At 34.9% G+C, this 12,959-nt stretch overlaps 1 long non-coding RNA gene across 1 annotated transcript in view; it reads right to left on the minus strand.

Annotated features, from left to right (window-relative positions):
- Positions 1-208: 208 nt before the first annotated feature.
- The window catches only part of LOC141571286 (uncharacterized), a 161,907-nt gene continuing 149,156 nt past the window's right edge, over positions 209-12,959 (minus strand). The window contains exon 4 of the long non-coding RNA XR_012496047.2: positions 209-273. This is a non-coding gene — a long non-coding RNA (uncharacterized LOC141571286). The remainder of the gene's footprint in view (positions 274-12,959) is intronic.

Here is a 12,959-nt window from a genome sequence, read left to right on the forward strand (position 1 = left end):
ATGTATATATATATATATATATATGAATTTGTGTATATATATATATATATATATATATATATACACACACACAAATTTTATGATAGCTATAGTCTATACATATATATGTATAAAACTACATAGATTATGTTACACCAGAAGCCTTCACTTAATGTTGTGTTAATTAGGATTACTCTTCACACAAAAACAGCAATTTGGGTTTTTCAAACTTACCTCAGTTGTGAATGTTGGATTCAAAGCTGAAACACGTGTGTTTGGTGGTGCTTATAACAGCTGAAAAGAAAAAAAAAATAGAATATGTTTTCCATACACTGCAAAAGCATCAGCAGCAATCTGAATTCCTTTAATATAGGGACAAACCACTGTATATCCATCAAATATTATGTACTATTATAATATTAAAACAATATCAGTGAAATATAACTAGCATAAATGAAAAATGGTGCTGGGTCATACTTTGAAAAATATTTTTGAGCTAGAATGACATTAATTAGAAATAATTAAAACAAGGTTGAGCTTTAAATGTGTAAATCTCAAATATTTGCAGAAATAATATACATAGAAAGCATCATTCTTAGAATAAACAAACATGCATACCATTAATGAATGGTTAGCATTTGTGAGATATGTTCCAAAGTAATCCTTATAAAAATAACCAAAATAATTATAATAAATCATAATTTCTCCTTCAAATAATGAACCAAATAGTATAAAATCTCAAGCTTTGAGTTTATAGTCTCACAATTTACAAAGTGTGTGACCTCTTCCAAGTGTCTTAACTACTCTAAACCTCAGTTTCCTGAGGAGTTGCAGAAGGATTCCATCTTGCAATGTGTGAAAACCATCATGCCCAATTTCTTTTGCACAACAAATTATTCATTAAATCATAGCTCCTATTATCAGTTGTTAGATACCTATATGTAGTCAATGGAATTGTTTAAAACTTGAAAATTCACTAAAAATTTATTCTTAAATAATCAAGGAATACAATTCTTTATTAATGCCAAAAATATAACACTATGAATAATCATAACATTAGAGCTTTCAAATAAATGATTATCCTCAACAAAATTCAGTGGACATCAAGGCTTACATTTCATGTGGGCCTTTTTGTTAATACACCAAAGTATCCTATAATCCTTGATAACAACTATCAAAGCTCAGATGGCGCTGGGAAGTTAAACAGATAAAGGGAGACTTGACTCAAGGCTGTTGCAGTTAGAGAGAGACCAGAGTATGGCTTGAACTCAACTACACTGAAACAAAGTACAGGAGAGGTTTTAAGAGCTGGGGTGGAAGGGAGTGTAAGCCATCTATGTTTCTTAATTGGCCTTACCCTATTATGGGTAAGTATGTAGTACTTTTTCTAGGATGAGTTCCCGAATTTAATTGTCAGACCTCTTATTTATAGTATTTATGAATCAAATTATCATGCTATTGATATGTTAGAGCACTTGCTAAATGTCAAATGATTAATCATGTATAAAATAAATGTGATGAAAATAAGTAAAAACAAACATTTCCTTATACGTTTATATGTTTAACAAGAGAAATTCCCCATATTAGTAACTTTCAGACTAGTTCCCTTAATTTGAAAGAGAAATTCATACAAATAATAATGGGTGACAGTCAGATGAGGTGACACACTCCCCTAGAAAATATCAAATAATTAAATACTTTTTTCTTGCTACAGATTTATTCTTCAGCCCATGTAAGAATTATGACATGAGGATGAGTGAGTTTAAATATCTATGAATGTGACTATATACCTTCATTAATTCATTTATTTGATAAGCAAATATTTATTGTGTCCCTGCATTAACAAATTTGATAGGTTCTGACGGAGAGTGCTGAAAACAAATTACATGCCATTAAATAATTTTTAATTTATGAAATTCAGTTTTCTTTAGATATACCTAAATTAAGTCTCAACCAAATCACAACATTTTTTTTTTTTTTTGACAAATACAAAAAGAAAAACGGTGTGAAACTGTTTTTAACTTTTAAGTACATTAAATAGATCAGGTAAAACTGGTCCTGTGATAATTTAAAGCTTAAGTATAATGTTTGATTTTCACATTTATATTGCAATAAAGAACATACGTGCTTCTTCTATAGCAATACTCATATTAAAATCTATGTGGAAATATAAGTGAAACCTAATAGATAAAATCTGCAATTTCTTTTATAGAACTGAGACATACATATTTTAAAGATTTTGATCCCTTGAGTTGAATAGCTAGATAAACTTTCAGCTCTGCCAAGTAAATATATTTCTGTTCCTTCAGATTCAAGGAAGTAAATGCATAAAAGGTACATAGTGAAAACCTTATGAGCAAACTCTTGCCCTGAGGCTCTAATAAAGTATATATATCTCTTCTCTTTGGAAAAAAGGAAATGCTTTCACTTCTGTATATGTCAACCAAGGACTTCCCTTTTCAGGTATTTTTAGCAGCCATGCTTTTGTAAATGTAGATAAAAGTGGCCTTCCTTAATGAACAGATACAAAAAATAAAAAATCATATAAAGCAAGTTACACATTTTCCCCCCTTTACTCAAAGGAGGAATGCAGTTAAAGCCGACAAATGTATTTTCAGTATGAGTAAAGCTTTACATCTCCCCAGCTACCATACCACACCTGGTTATATTTTTGCCACAAATAGGTGAAGCATGTCCTTACCAGTCTCTTTAGTGACATCTCCTGGAGAGAGCAAACACAATCATCGTCAGTAATTGCTACTGAACTGTGACTAGGGCATGCAGCTGCACTCCACAGTCCCGTAATTCTACCATTTGTTTGCAAAGGCTAAGAAAGCTTTGTGGATTTTTTTCTGCACTGTGCCAGAATGAATGGAATTAAGAAAAAATACATTTTCCCCTCTTGACACTGAGAAATGGCAGGTTAACTGAGTGGATTTGATCTTCTTGACAGGTGACAGCACCACTGATATGAAATCTGTATCTATTCACCTATAATTGTTCTGTGGATTTCTAGGTCCCTTTAAAATTAGACAAAAAAAAAAAAAAAAAAAAAAAAAAAAGCAAGCTAAGCAGGACTCATGGATACTTTAGAATTCACAGTAGTGCTGTGGATTATTTCAACTATTGCACTTCTAAACCCTGTGTATACACTTATCTCCATTCTGAATATTGAGAAGGATAAATTAATTTTTACTTACAAATAATAAAAGCAAAATATGATAGAAATTGAACATGGTTAAAATGTGATAATGACTTACAACGTATTCACCAAAACAAGCTTAAATTTTAAATTATATTCATATTCATTCACTACAACATTTAACACCGATTTGTGTTTTAATCAAATGTGAATTTTTCCTATTATTAGAATCTCTTTCTCATAGAAGTTCTTAGGTGTTATTAATAGGATTATCAATCCTAATTATTAATAGATTTTAAGATTATCTCTAGAGTTGATACTTGGCATCTTTTTCCCTGTAAAGAGAAGTATACTGTTTATCTCCCCAATCTGTTTTAATTTAATGGATTGATTGATTTATGTCCTGGCTGTAATTCACTGAGTCGATCTCCTTCTATGACCCCTGTATATTCCTAGCATTAGTGCAGCGATTGGCAAGTAGAAAGAAATCAATGAGTGTTTACTAAATTGAATCAAATGCACTGACTTTGGAATGTAGAACTGACCTTCAAGAAGCAGTGAACATCAGTGAAAAATCATTACATTCAAAATGCATTCCTTGTTTATAATACATTGATACTATTGTAACAAATAACTTTAAATTCATTATATCAATATATGTTATTTGTGCAATGCCACTTTTCTGTTCAATTAGTTTTGTTAATTCCACTTACTATTTTGTTCAGTTTTGACACAGCTCTACCCCATACTAGCTTTGTGACTTTGGCCTAGCTTTTACAGTTCTCACTCTCACGTTCAGTTTTCTCATCAAGAAAAGGGAGTGTGACTAGAATTGACCATGCAGAATTGTTGCAGCTTGTCAACAAAGTATTGTAAGTTAGGTTATGTACTCCAAAAATCTTAGCTTATATTAAGTTCTTTCCCTCTTAACATGTATAGTACTTTGTATCATCTTATGTACCGTATATTGCATTAAAGTTAATAATATACCTGTTTTTTCCCATGACGTGGCAAGTTAATTATATAATCCTATCCATGTATTGTGAAAGAGCATACACCAATAGTAAATATCAAATACTTAATGAATTAATCAGTATAGATTTAGGAAATATTACTGACTAGGTGAAACGTTAAATTGCTGACTAATGGCCTCTCAGACATAACTAGGCAATTGTCCTGACTCATTCTTAAGTTCAACCACCCACTAGTTGTATGACTTTGGAGTTGGTACCCAGACACTCTGTGCTACAGATTCTTTATCTGTATATCAGAATAATATCTTCCTCTCAGATTACTAAAGGAAGAATTAAATACATTTCATACCTTTTAATTTTCTTTAAAAGTATAGTTTATGCTTATAACAGTACCTGGGCCCTAATCTGAAAAACAATAAATACAATTTAATTCTATGATATGTTTAGCCAATTTTCTGCATCACGTAACATATAATCATTATACCTAAAACAAAACAATCTGCAGTTAATAAATTTTGTCTTCCTAGTTATTTCATTTATGAGTCTTATTTGTTAACTATTTGTTGCCTTTAACCCATGTGACAGGAACTTCTTACACAGAGGCTTTGGGCACCAAGTGGCTGACCAGTGCCTCATTCTCTAGGCTTGCTCTAGTTCAGATGTAGTGCATTAGTTCCAATTTATTACGTATTTTCATATTTAGAGAGCACACACTTCATTCTAGGCCCCCTAAGACCGTATCAACACCCACAACTCAGAATTATTAACTAAATTGGTTATTGAGTACTTCCTAGGTGCCACATATTACACTCAGTACTTTTTATTTTTATTTATTTATTTATTTATTTATTTTTATTTTTTATTTATTGGGGTGACAATTGTTAGTACAATTACACAGATTTCAGGTGTACAATTCTGTATTACATCATCTATAAATCCCATTGTGTGTTCACCACCCAGAGTCAGTTCTCTTTCCATCACCATATATATTTGATCCCCCTTACCTTCATCTCCCACCCCCCACCCCCTTACCCTCTGGTAACCACTAAATTATTGTCTGTGTCTATGACACTCAGTACTTTAATTCAAACATCTTAGTAGGTTTTTCACAACATTGCTATGAAGTAAGCTTCAGTATTATTACAATTAATTATTATTAATCATAAATTAGAGATAAGAAAACTGAAGGAGAGAAGCTAAGGGCTTGCTCACTGTCACACAGGACAACCTGTCAGTGGGCATTCTCAAGGCTGACTCCCACTCTCTTTACCCTTCTCTTGGAGGAGATTCTTGAGAGGGCATTACCATCCATTGACCCACAAGCTGGACCCGGGCAATCAGAGACTCCTTAACCCCTCCTCTCTCATTGGAATGTACATTCCACCCACTGTTCCAACACTAGGAGCCACTTCAAGGATGCAGCCTTGAGACGGCAATGGGTTGTTGAGACCATCTGGACTGTATATGCAACTGAACACTATAAATGCCTCTATGTAAACTTTTAAGATTCTGGGGGGCAAGTGCAGAGATCTACTTGTCTTGCCAGTCACGCAAGACAAGCCTCATGTGTAAGTTCCCTTGCTGATTAAAACTGCCACCTACCAATCTGGAGTGTTCTGCCTCTTTCTTTGGTTTCTCCTTAGCCTCTGGTGTATGAAAGGCAGACGTGAATTTCACCCCAGGGAACTCTCAAGCTTGCAAACCAACACACTCCCTTTTCAGGAGTGGCGGCGTTTAAAGGAAGGCAAAGGATAGCTGCCCATGGTCACAGAAGGGAAAGCAATGCAATCAGAGAGGAGCACATGGATTCCCCAGAATTCTAAGATATGGAAAGAGCATGATTTAGAAGATAAATAACTGCCTCATGAATACAAGAGACAAAAGAGAAAACAAAGGATTGAAGAAGTTTAAAAAGCAGTAAAATTAAAAAGCAAGGAGTTTACTAAGTAGCCCTCAACAAGTTGCAATCTCAGCCTGTGTTTTTAAAATCAGATTCCTGCTATTCTGATCTCTAGAGAAATTTTAATAGGCAGAACTCCTTCTGCTAAGGGACTGGACAAAGGTTTGGGAAGATCAAGAGAACACTGGGATCGATTGGATGATTCTGATATGCTTACGGAACTTGACTTCTTTGTCCTTAGGTGTGAGACATTCTCATTTGGAGTCCAAGATCTCTTTCCTGTAAACACTATACATTTTATGAAAGAGGCTTAGTCATTAAGATTAGGAAAAAAAAATTATCTGATGACATAGAAAAGTTTAAGGGTAAAAACCAGAGGGATAAAAGGTTTTTATCTGACTTCAGATGGGCAGAAAAATCAGGAAAAACAAAACAAAACAAAAACTATGCTGTACAGTCTTCGTCCTCAGTCGGCTCCAGTGGTGCTCCCAATGTCAAGCCTGACATTTTAGAATTGTTCTTGACATGAGGCAACACTTAAAATGAAATTGTTGAAGCCATATTCTAAAAGACAAAATGGCCATTTCCCCTATTAATGAGTCGCCGTCATGTTTTTCTTTAATGTGTTGCTCATAGAGATGGATCATTCAGGAAGCAGTTAGATCATCTTGATTGTTTTAAGCTCTAAATTTTCTATTTAAAGAAAAGTTCCAATAATGAAGCACGTAGAATGTATCTCCAATGGTGGCTGGAGAAATACCTCTGTTTCCATGTACTCCTTTCCAGGGTCAAATGGCGTGCTTCCATTTTGTGGTTGACTCTAATTCAATGAAGACAGTTTCATGACAACTCGAATCAAATAAAAATGGGATTTCCATCTCAATCATTGTTAAAGTAGTGCTTTAGCTCTCTTTTAAAAGTAAATTCTGTGTATTTCAATTTAGTTGACTCTTCAGAATCCCCAAATCACTATTATCTTTCTTCTTTATATATGAAGAAAAAAGCTTGCTTTCACTTGGATGTCAGGCAAAGTTATTCATATTTGGAATTGCAAATACCCACATTTTCCTATGAGGCACCATTTGAATACAAAGTCTTGTGAGAGGCATATTCAAAGAGAAGTGAAAGCTAAAGGGTCAGAGCCTGCAAAAGCAAAGTTAAAGGGTATGATATAAGAGTTTCACACTTTCATTCTCGGTTCCTTCCCCACCCCCAATATTGTCCAGGTGTGTGGGTGAGGAAAAGTTAGGATGGAAAAGCGTTCTTGATTGGCGTCTCTCTACTCATTTGATCTCTTGGAAATGTAAAACGGGAGGATTTTGTGAGTCAGGTGACAGGCTTTCTCCATTTGGATTTGATCCACAATATTTTTATAGCTCTACCATGGTAATTTTCCATTTAAATTGTAACTCCATTTGGGAAGGAGAAGAGGATTGGAATACAGGGTGTCAGATAGACTGAAGAATCAGAACAACACAGAGAGGCTGTATGCTTGGGACAACTATGGGGATACCACACTCATTCAACGCCTGCCCGCTCACTACCAAACTTCTCTCCAGGGAGTTTATATTTACAGACAACAGCAAGTTCAAGTAACTGCTTTGGTGAAATTACAAACAAAAACACAACAGCATAGATTCATTTTATGAGCAGTTAGATGCAAATGGTGCTGAAACTCTGTTCAGGGAGCTTGGCTTTAAAAATTAATATTTGGAGGCAGACAAACATATCTAAAATTAGACATGTATGCTGCTGCAAACTTTGAGAACCCAGAAACTTAGTTTTCAAGTGTAAGCATTCTGTGCTTCTAAATGCCCGAAGCTCTGGGATGTATGAGATCGTTACTGGAGGCAGAACAAGGAGCCTGTGAGCCTTGCATTCTCTTGGTCAGGAAATTTTCTGACATTAAAGCCCTGCCATGCAGAAAAATTGTGGATTTATTATTCTGTTTGATTTCTCATGTGTGCAGTTTTTGCTGCGCACACACTACAAGTTTTTTTTTTTTTTTTTTGCTTAGAAAGTCTCTATAAGAATCATCTAACGTCTCTTTTGTGAGCTGCATAAATGGTTCCATTGCTTTCCTAATTGATAGGTTTCCCTCACTTCAATTTTTTTTTCTTGAAGTGGTCTTTAGACCCATATTCCCCAGTCCCTTTGTTTTGTTCTCGCTTTTACTTGCCATTATTTAAATTCCCACCCTCTTCAGCTCCTGGAGCATTTCTGATTGTCTCAGTCCTCAATCCTCCACTAGAGAGCTGTTCCTGCTTCAAAGAAATCCGAAGTATGTCATTCATATTAAAACTTTTCGTGGAGAGGATGAAATAGATTTACAGCAAACATGGAGTCTCGTATGTAGGGAACTTCCTCCCTCCAACTCCTACTCCATAGCACTGAAGTCATTCGCTTCTTTGATTGTGCCTTCCCCACTGTCCTCTGGTGGTTGATGGCTTCAAACAGGGCTCCCTGCACTGAACATTCTGCTGTCATCAGCAGTGCACAGGGAGCAAGGACTAGAATGGTTTTCCATTGAGACAGAAGGTTCTACAAAGAATTTGGCAGGTATTAAAAAAGAGACCTTGTTCTTATAGTCACAGAAAGGAAGTCATACACAAGAACCTACCTATGAAAGACATGATGGGAAAAAAAAAATCCTTTGATTATAGTACCCCATTCTACTTTCTGTTCCCCTCCTCACAAGGTATACTTTACCTGAAGACTACTCCATAAAGCAAATACTACACATTCTCGATTCAGCAAAGTTTAAGTTCTTGCTGAGTGAGAGGTGCTAGGGATTGAATGGTGTATCTGTGTTAGGTGAAGACGCAAAACACACAGATTACGGTGAAAAGGAGCTTGCTGTCTCATGGGAACCTCTGCTTTCTAGGGACCAATAACCTCTTACAGTGGACGATTTAGAGTTGGCACGTATGCCCCATGTTCTAACTATACATATATTATTTTATTTTTCCTTTAAATGCTTTCTATCAGTCTCTCTCTCTCTCTCTCTCTCTCTCTCTCTCTCTCTCTCTCTCTCTTTCTCTTTCTTTTTCTTCCTATATTTCTTTCGGGAATCTGATAAGCTAATCTAACCCAAGGTGTTAGTAAATTATAGCGTCAATGTTTGCCTCAATGTGTTAATTTAAAAGAAAAATTTAATCAGATAACCTGATGAAGTAAGTAATGCAATGAAATGACAGTACATAGAGAAAGCCTATTTAACTCTTTTGCTCTTTTTTCATAAGACTATTCTGAAGCACCATTTATCCATTAGAAATGTAATATCACTCACCATATGAAATTAGTTTCTCTCAACACAAGTATTCAATACTGAAAAAACAAAAAATCAAACAAACAAACAAAACAACTTCTCTAGACTCTCCAAACTTAAACTTGTCAAATGCTAATATTGAAATTTTAGCGTTTTCTGAAAGTGTTTACACCTTTGGAAAAAGGAAAAATAATAAAGTGAAACTGATTCATTAATTATGGATTACTAAACTACATAAATTGGGATTAAAAGGCTTCAGATACGTTTAAATCTAACATGATCTAGATACATTATGGGTGTGTGTGTGTGTGTGTGTGTGTGTGTGTGTGTGTATATATATACAGAGAGAGAGAGAGAGCAAATGTATACACATTTTAAGAAAGGAAACAACTGTATTAAAATTATGCTGATGGTAACCTCTTTGAGCACCTCTTGTAATTGCAGAAGTCAAACGTAGCTTATATTCATCTTTCGTTATCGGTATATATTGAGTATTACAATTTTAATACAGTTTTTTCCTTTCTTAAAATGTGTATACATTTTTTGGCATCGTGTGTGTGTGTGTGTGTGTGTGTGTGTGTATTTGACAGGAAAACAAAACAAAACAAAACAAAAACATCAGGTGCCAGATATTTCAAGGAAAGGACAAGTGTCTCAGTTTTCTTTTTATGAAAGTCCTGCATATGGTAAAAACTACAAACAAATGTGTGAAATAGAACTAAATCTATAGAAAAGGAATATGGTTTCCAATATTACAGCTTTGACTTTTCTTGCAGGTTGTCTAAAATGTTATATAGCATGAAAATTTGGCACCAGGAAATGAAACTTGAAAAACAAGATTCTGACAGGGTGCCAGCATTTCGTGCAGGCTAAAAGCAACCATTTTATTCAGAAGCTTAGCTTGGTGGTGAACAACCTAGGACTTTGAAGACTAAATAGGAAGGTTCATCCTAGGTAGACTTCTTTTCTTTTCTCCAGGATCCAAATGGGCTACTTGAAATATCTACAAGTCGTTCATCTAAACAGCAGTGCATCATTACAAGAGTTAATTGCTCATTATTTTTGCAGCCCAGTTTAAAAGAAATACATGAAAGATTGCTCAGAGGGTTTGCGTTTCAATTTTGAAACCTGGGGTGAAAGGACTTAGACTGTGATCCATTGTGAGAGCTGACTCACAAATAGAGGCTATTGCAAACCCCCACTGTGCCCCATGTTCTAAAAGAATACAAACCCGCTGTGTCAGCAGTTGTATCACACACACATGAATGAACTTTCAGAATGACCGCTTATTATGTGTATCTAAAAATGAGACAAAACCATATCCCTGAGGTTTGGGTCTTCAGAACTGACAAAGCATCAAGGCCATGGTTTGATTAAGTATTTTACTTTATTTTGGAAGGGTAGAAGGGATGGTGCCTGTGAGATCAAACTAAGACAGGTCTCTGTTTGTTCTCTATGAATCTGACAAGCCTTCATGTAGAGGGGATACTAATGGACTGCTGAGCTATTAATGAAATTCAATTTCAAACCATGTCTCATAGCTAACCCTGCTGGTAAGACACAAGAACAACAAGCACAGCACTTTCAACAGCCCTTGCAGTTTGAATTAAATAAGGACGCTAGAAAAATTCCACGTATGACAAATAAAAAAGCAGCGAATAATGGAGTCAGGATCAGGTAGCATGGCAGTTCATTGTCAACATCTTAACAGCCTCAGAATACAAGTCTCTATTACGTTTGGGCATTATGTGATTCATGAAATGATGAAAGTATGGATTGAAATGCAGTGCAATGGATTTTTTTTAAATTTGTAGAATTACATGATAAAAATGAGGAACTTAACTATTTTTACACTTGATCTTAGCCAAAAGGCCGAGAAGCGATTAGAACTTACTATTTTTGATACCATAAAATGTCAGTGGCATTTCACTGAAGACTGATCTAAAATTTTACATCTCTGATTTACTTTTTTCTTTATAATAATGAAACACTTTTCTCTTTTAAATTAAGTGTGATAAACCCTAAGCATGTGTACTATTACTTTACATATAACATTTAAATCATTTCACTTAAATTATAGTACACTGATCCTTTTATTTCTTTATTTTGTAGGATTTAATACCTGCTTCCATTCCTTCCACTGCTACTACAAATTTACACATTTTTTATACAAATATTCTTATAGTTATCCAATTAATATTTCCAAATATTTATGTACTTTTGGTTTCTTTCTGCTTGTACATTTCGTATGCTTATTTGTATATTATAAATAAAAACACCCTTTATCGCCAATAGAAGGACTGATTAAAAGATGGGTTAATTTAAAATTAATTTCTTAATTTGGTACTATTCCTTTTCAAACCCAGCTTATCTTTAATATTTGTGCATGTTTAGTTGTTGGAAGCTTTGTTTTCTATCTCTGTTGTTTTTGTTAGAATTCAAGTAATGGAATCAAATAAATTATATGTTAGATGGTGCTTTGGAAATTATTTATCCAAAATTCTCATTCTACAGATTAGAAACTAGGTTTCCAGATATTAAAGGACTCGCAGTCGAGGTCAACAGCATATTCTTCATAGGTAAGCACTGGGAAGCAAATCTCCTTACTTCTATTCCATTGCTATCGCTATAATGGAAACCATAATATTGACAATGAACCATAATATGTTAAGACAGACTAAATTGTTTCTTCTTCGTTTAGTGCTCTAGTGTTTCAAACGCCTCACCACTTCTCAGATGGACACCCCTTAAAAACAGGTGACATGGCGTTCAGATAGAAGTCAGAATTAGTACATACATCTCCAAGCAATCTTTCACGACTCTTTCTCCTTTCTTAACCCAGATTGATTGACTGATTAATACACCCCAACAGTGTGCATTCCTGATGCCTACTTGAATCAGTTCTGGGTTCTGATGACTAACAGGGCTGCTTCCTTTCCCTAATTGCACTTTGTGAGGACTACTCTCTGTGATCTGTTTTGTGAGCTCATTAACAGCTTTGTTCAACCACAGGGAGGTTAAAGCCTCACTCAAGGTCACACAACTGTCTAGTGGGGAGTCTGGTTTCAAATCCACATCAGACTGAATTCAATTCCACCCTGAGCTTTGAAGGATGGAAGCCAGTCACTGCGGAGAAAAGCTAAGTTAACTCTATGAGTACCAGGACAAAACTCCAGACTTTAGAAGTGAAGCAATGAATGAATAAACAGGTATTTTAACTCTTAGTTTTTTCAAACATAGATCTAGGTTAGAGAAAGAGAACAACGGATTTGGAGTCAAAAAGGCAGGAGTTTCAGTCCTGCCCTGGCTAACTGGTGATACTTGGTGTTTGAACTCTCATCGCTTCTATATTTTCCTGCTCTGATAGGTACTGTACAAAGATTCGTTGTACATAACGTGCGCTCTACGGAAGTTACATAAGTCACTTAGTAAGTTAATGAAGAATATACCCAATTATCTGCATAGCTTAGCAAATTCAGTGCATTTAACCATATTGTAATCAACATATACAAACACCAACTGAAATAACCTTCCTTCATGATTTCTACTCTATGAGGTGTGATCAAAAAATACAATGAATTTTAAATTAAAAAAAAATTATTATAGTAAAAGACACATTGCCATGAATCCCCCTCAAAATACTCCCCCTCGCTTCAAACACACTTAGGCCATCATTCTTGCCACTTTCTGAAGCAG

Source organism: Rhinolophus sinicus, chromosome 16 (assembly GCF_057876585.1).
Source record: "Rhinolophus sinicus isolate RSI-liver-muscle chromosome 16, RSI-T2T, whole genome shotgun sequence".
NCBI lineage: Eukaryota > Metazoa > Chordata > Mammalia > Chiroptera > Rhinolophidae > Rhinolophus > Rhinolophus sinicus.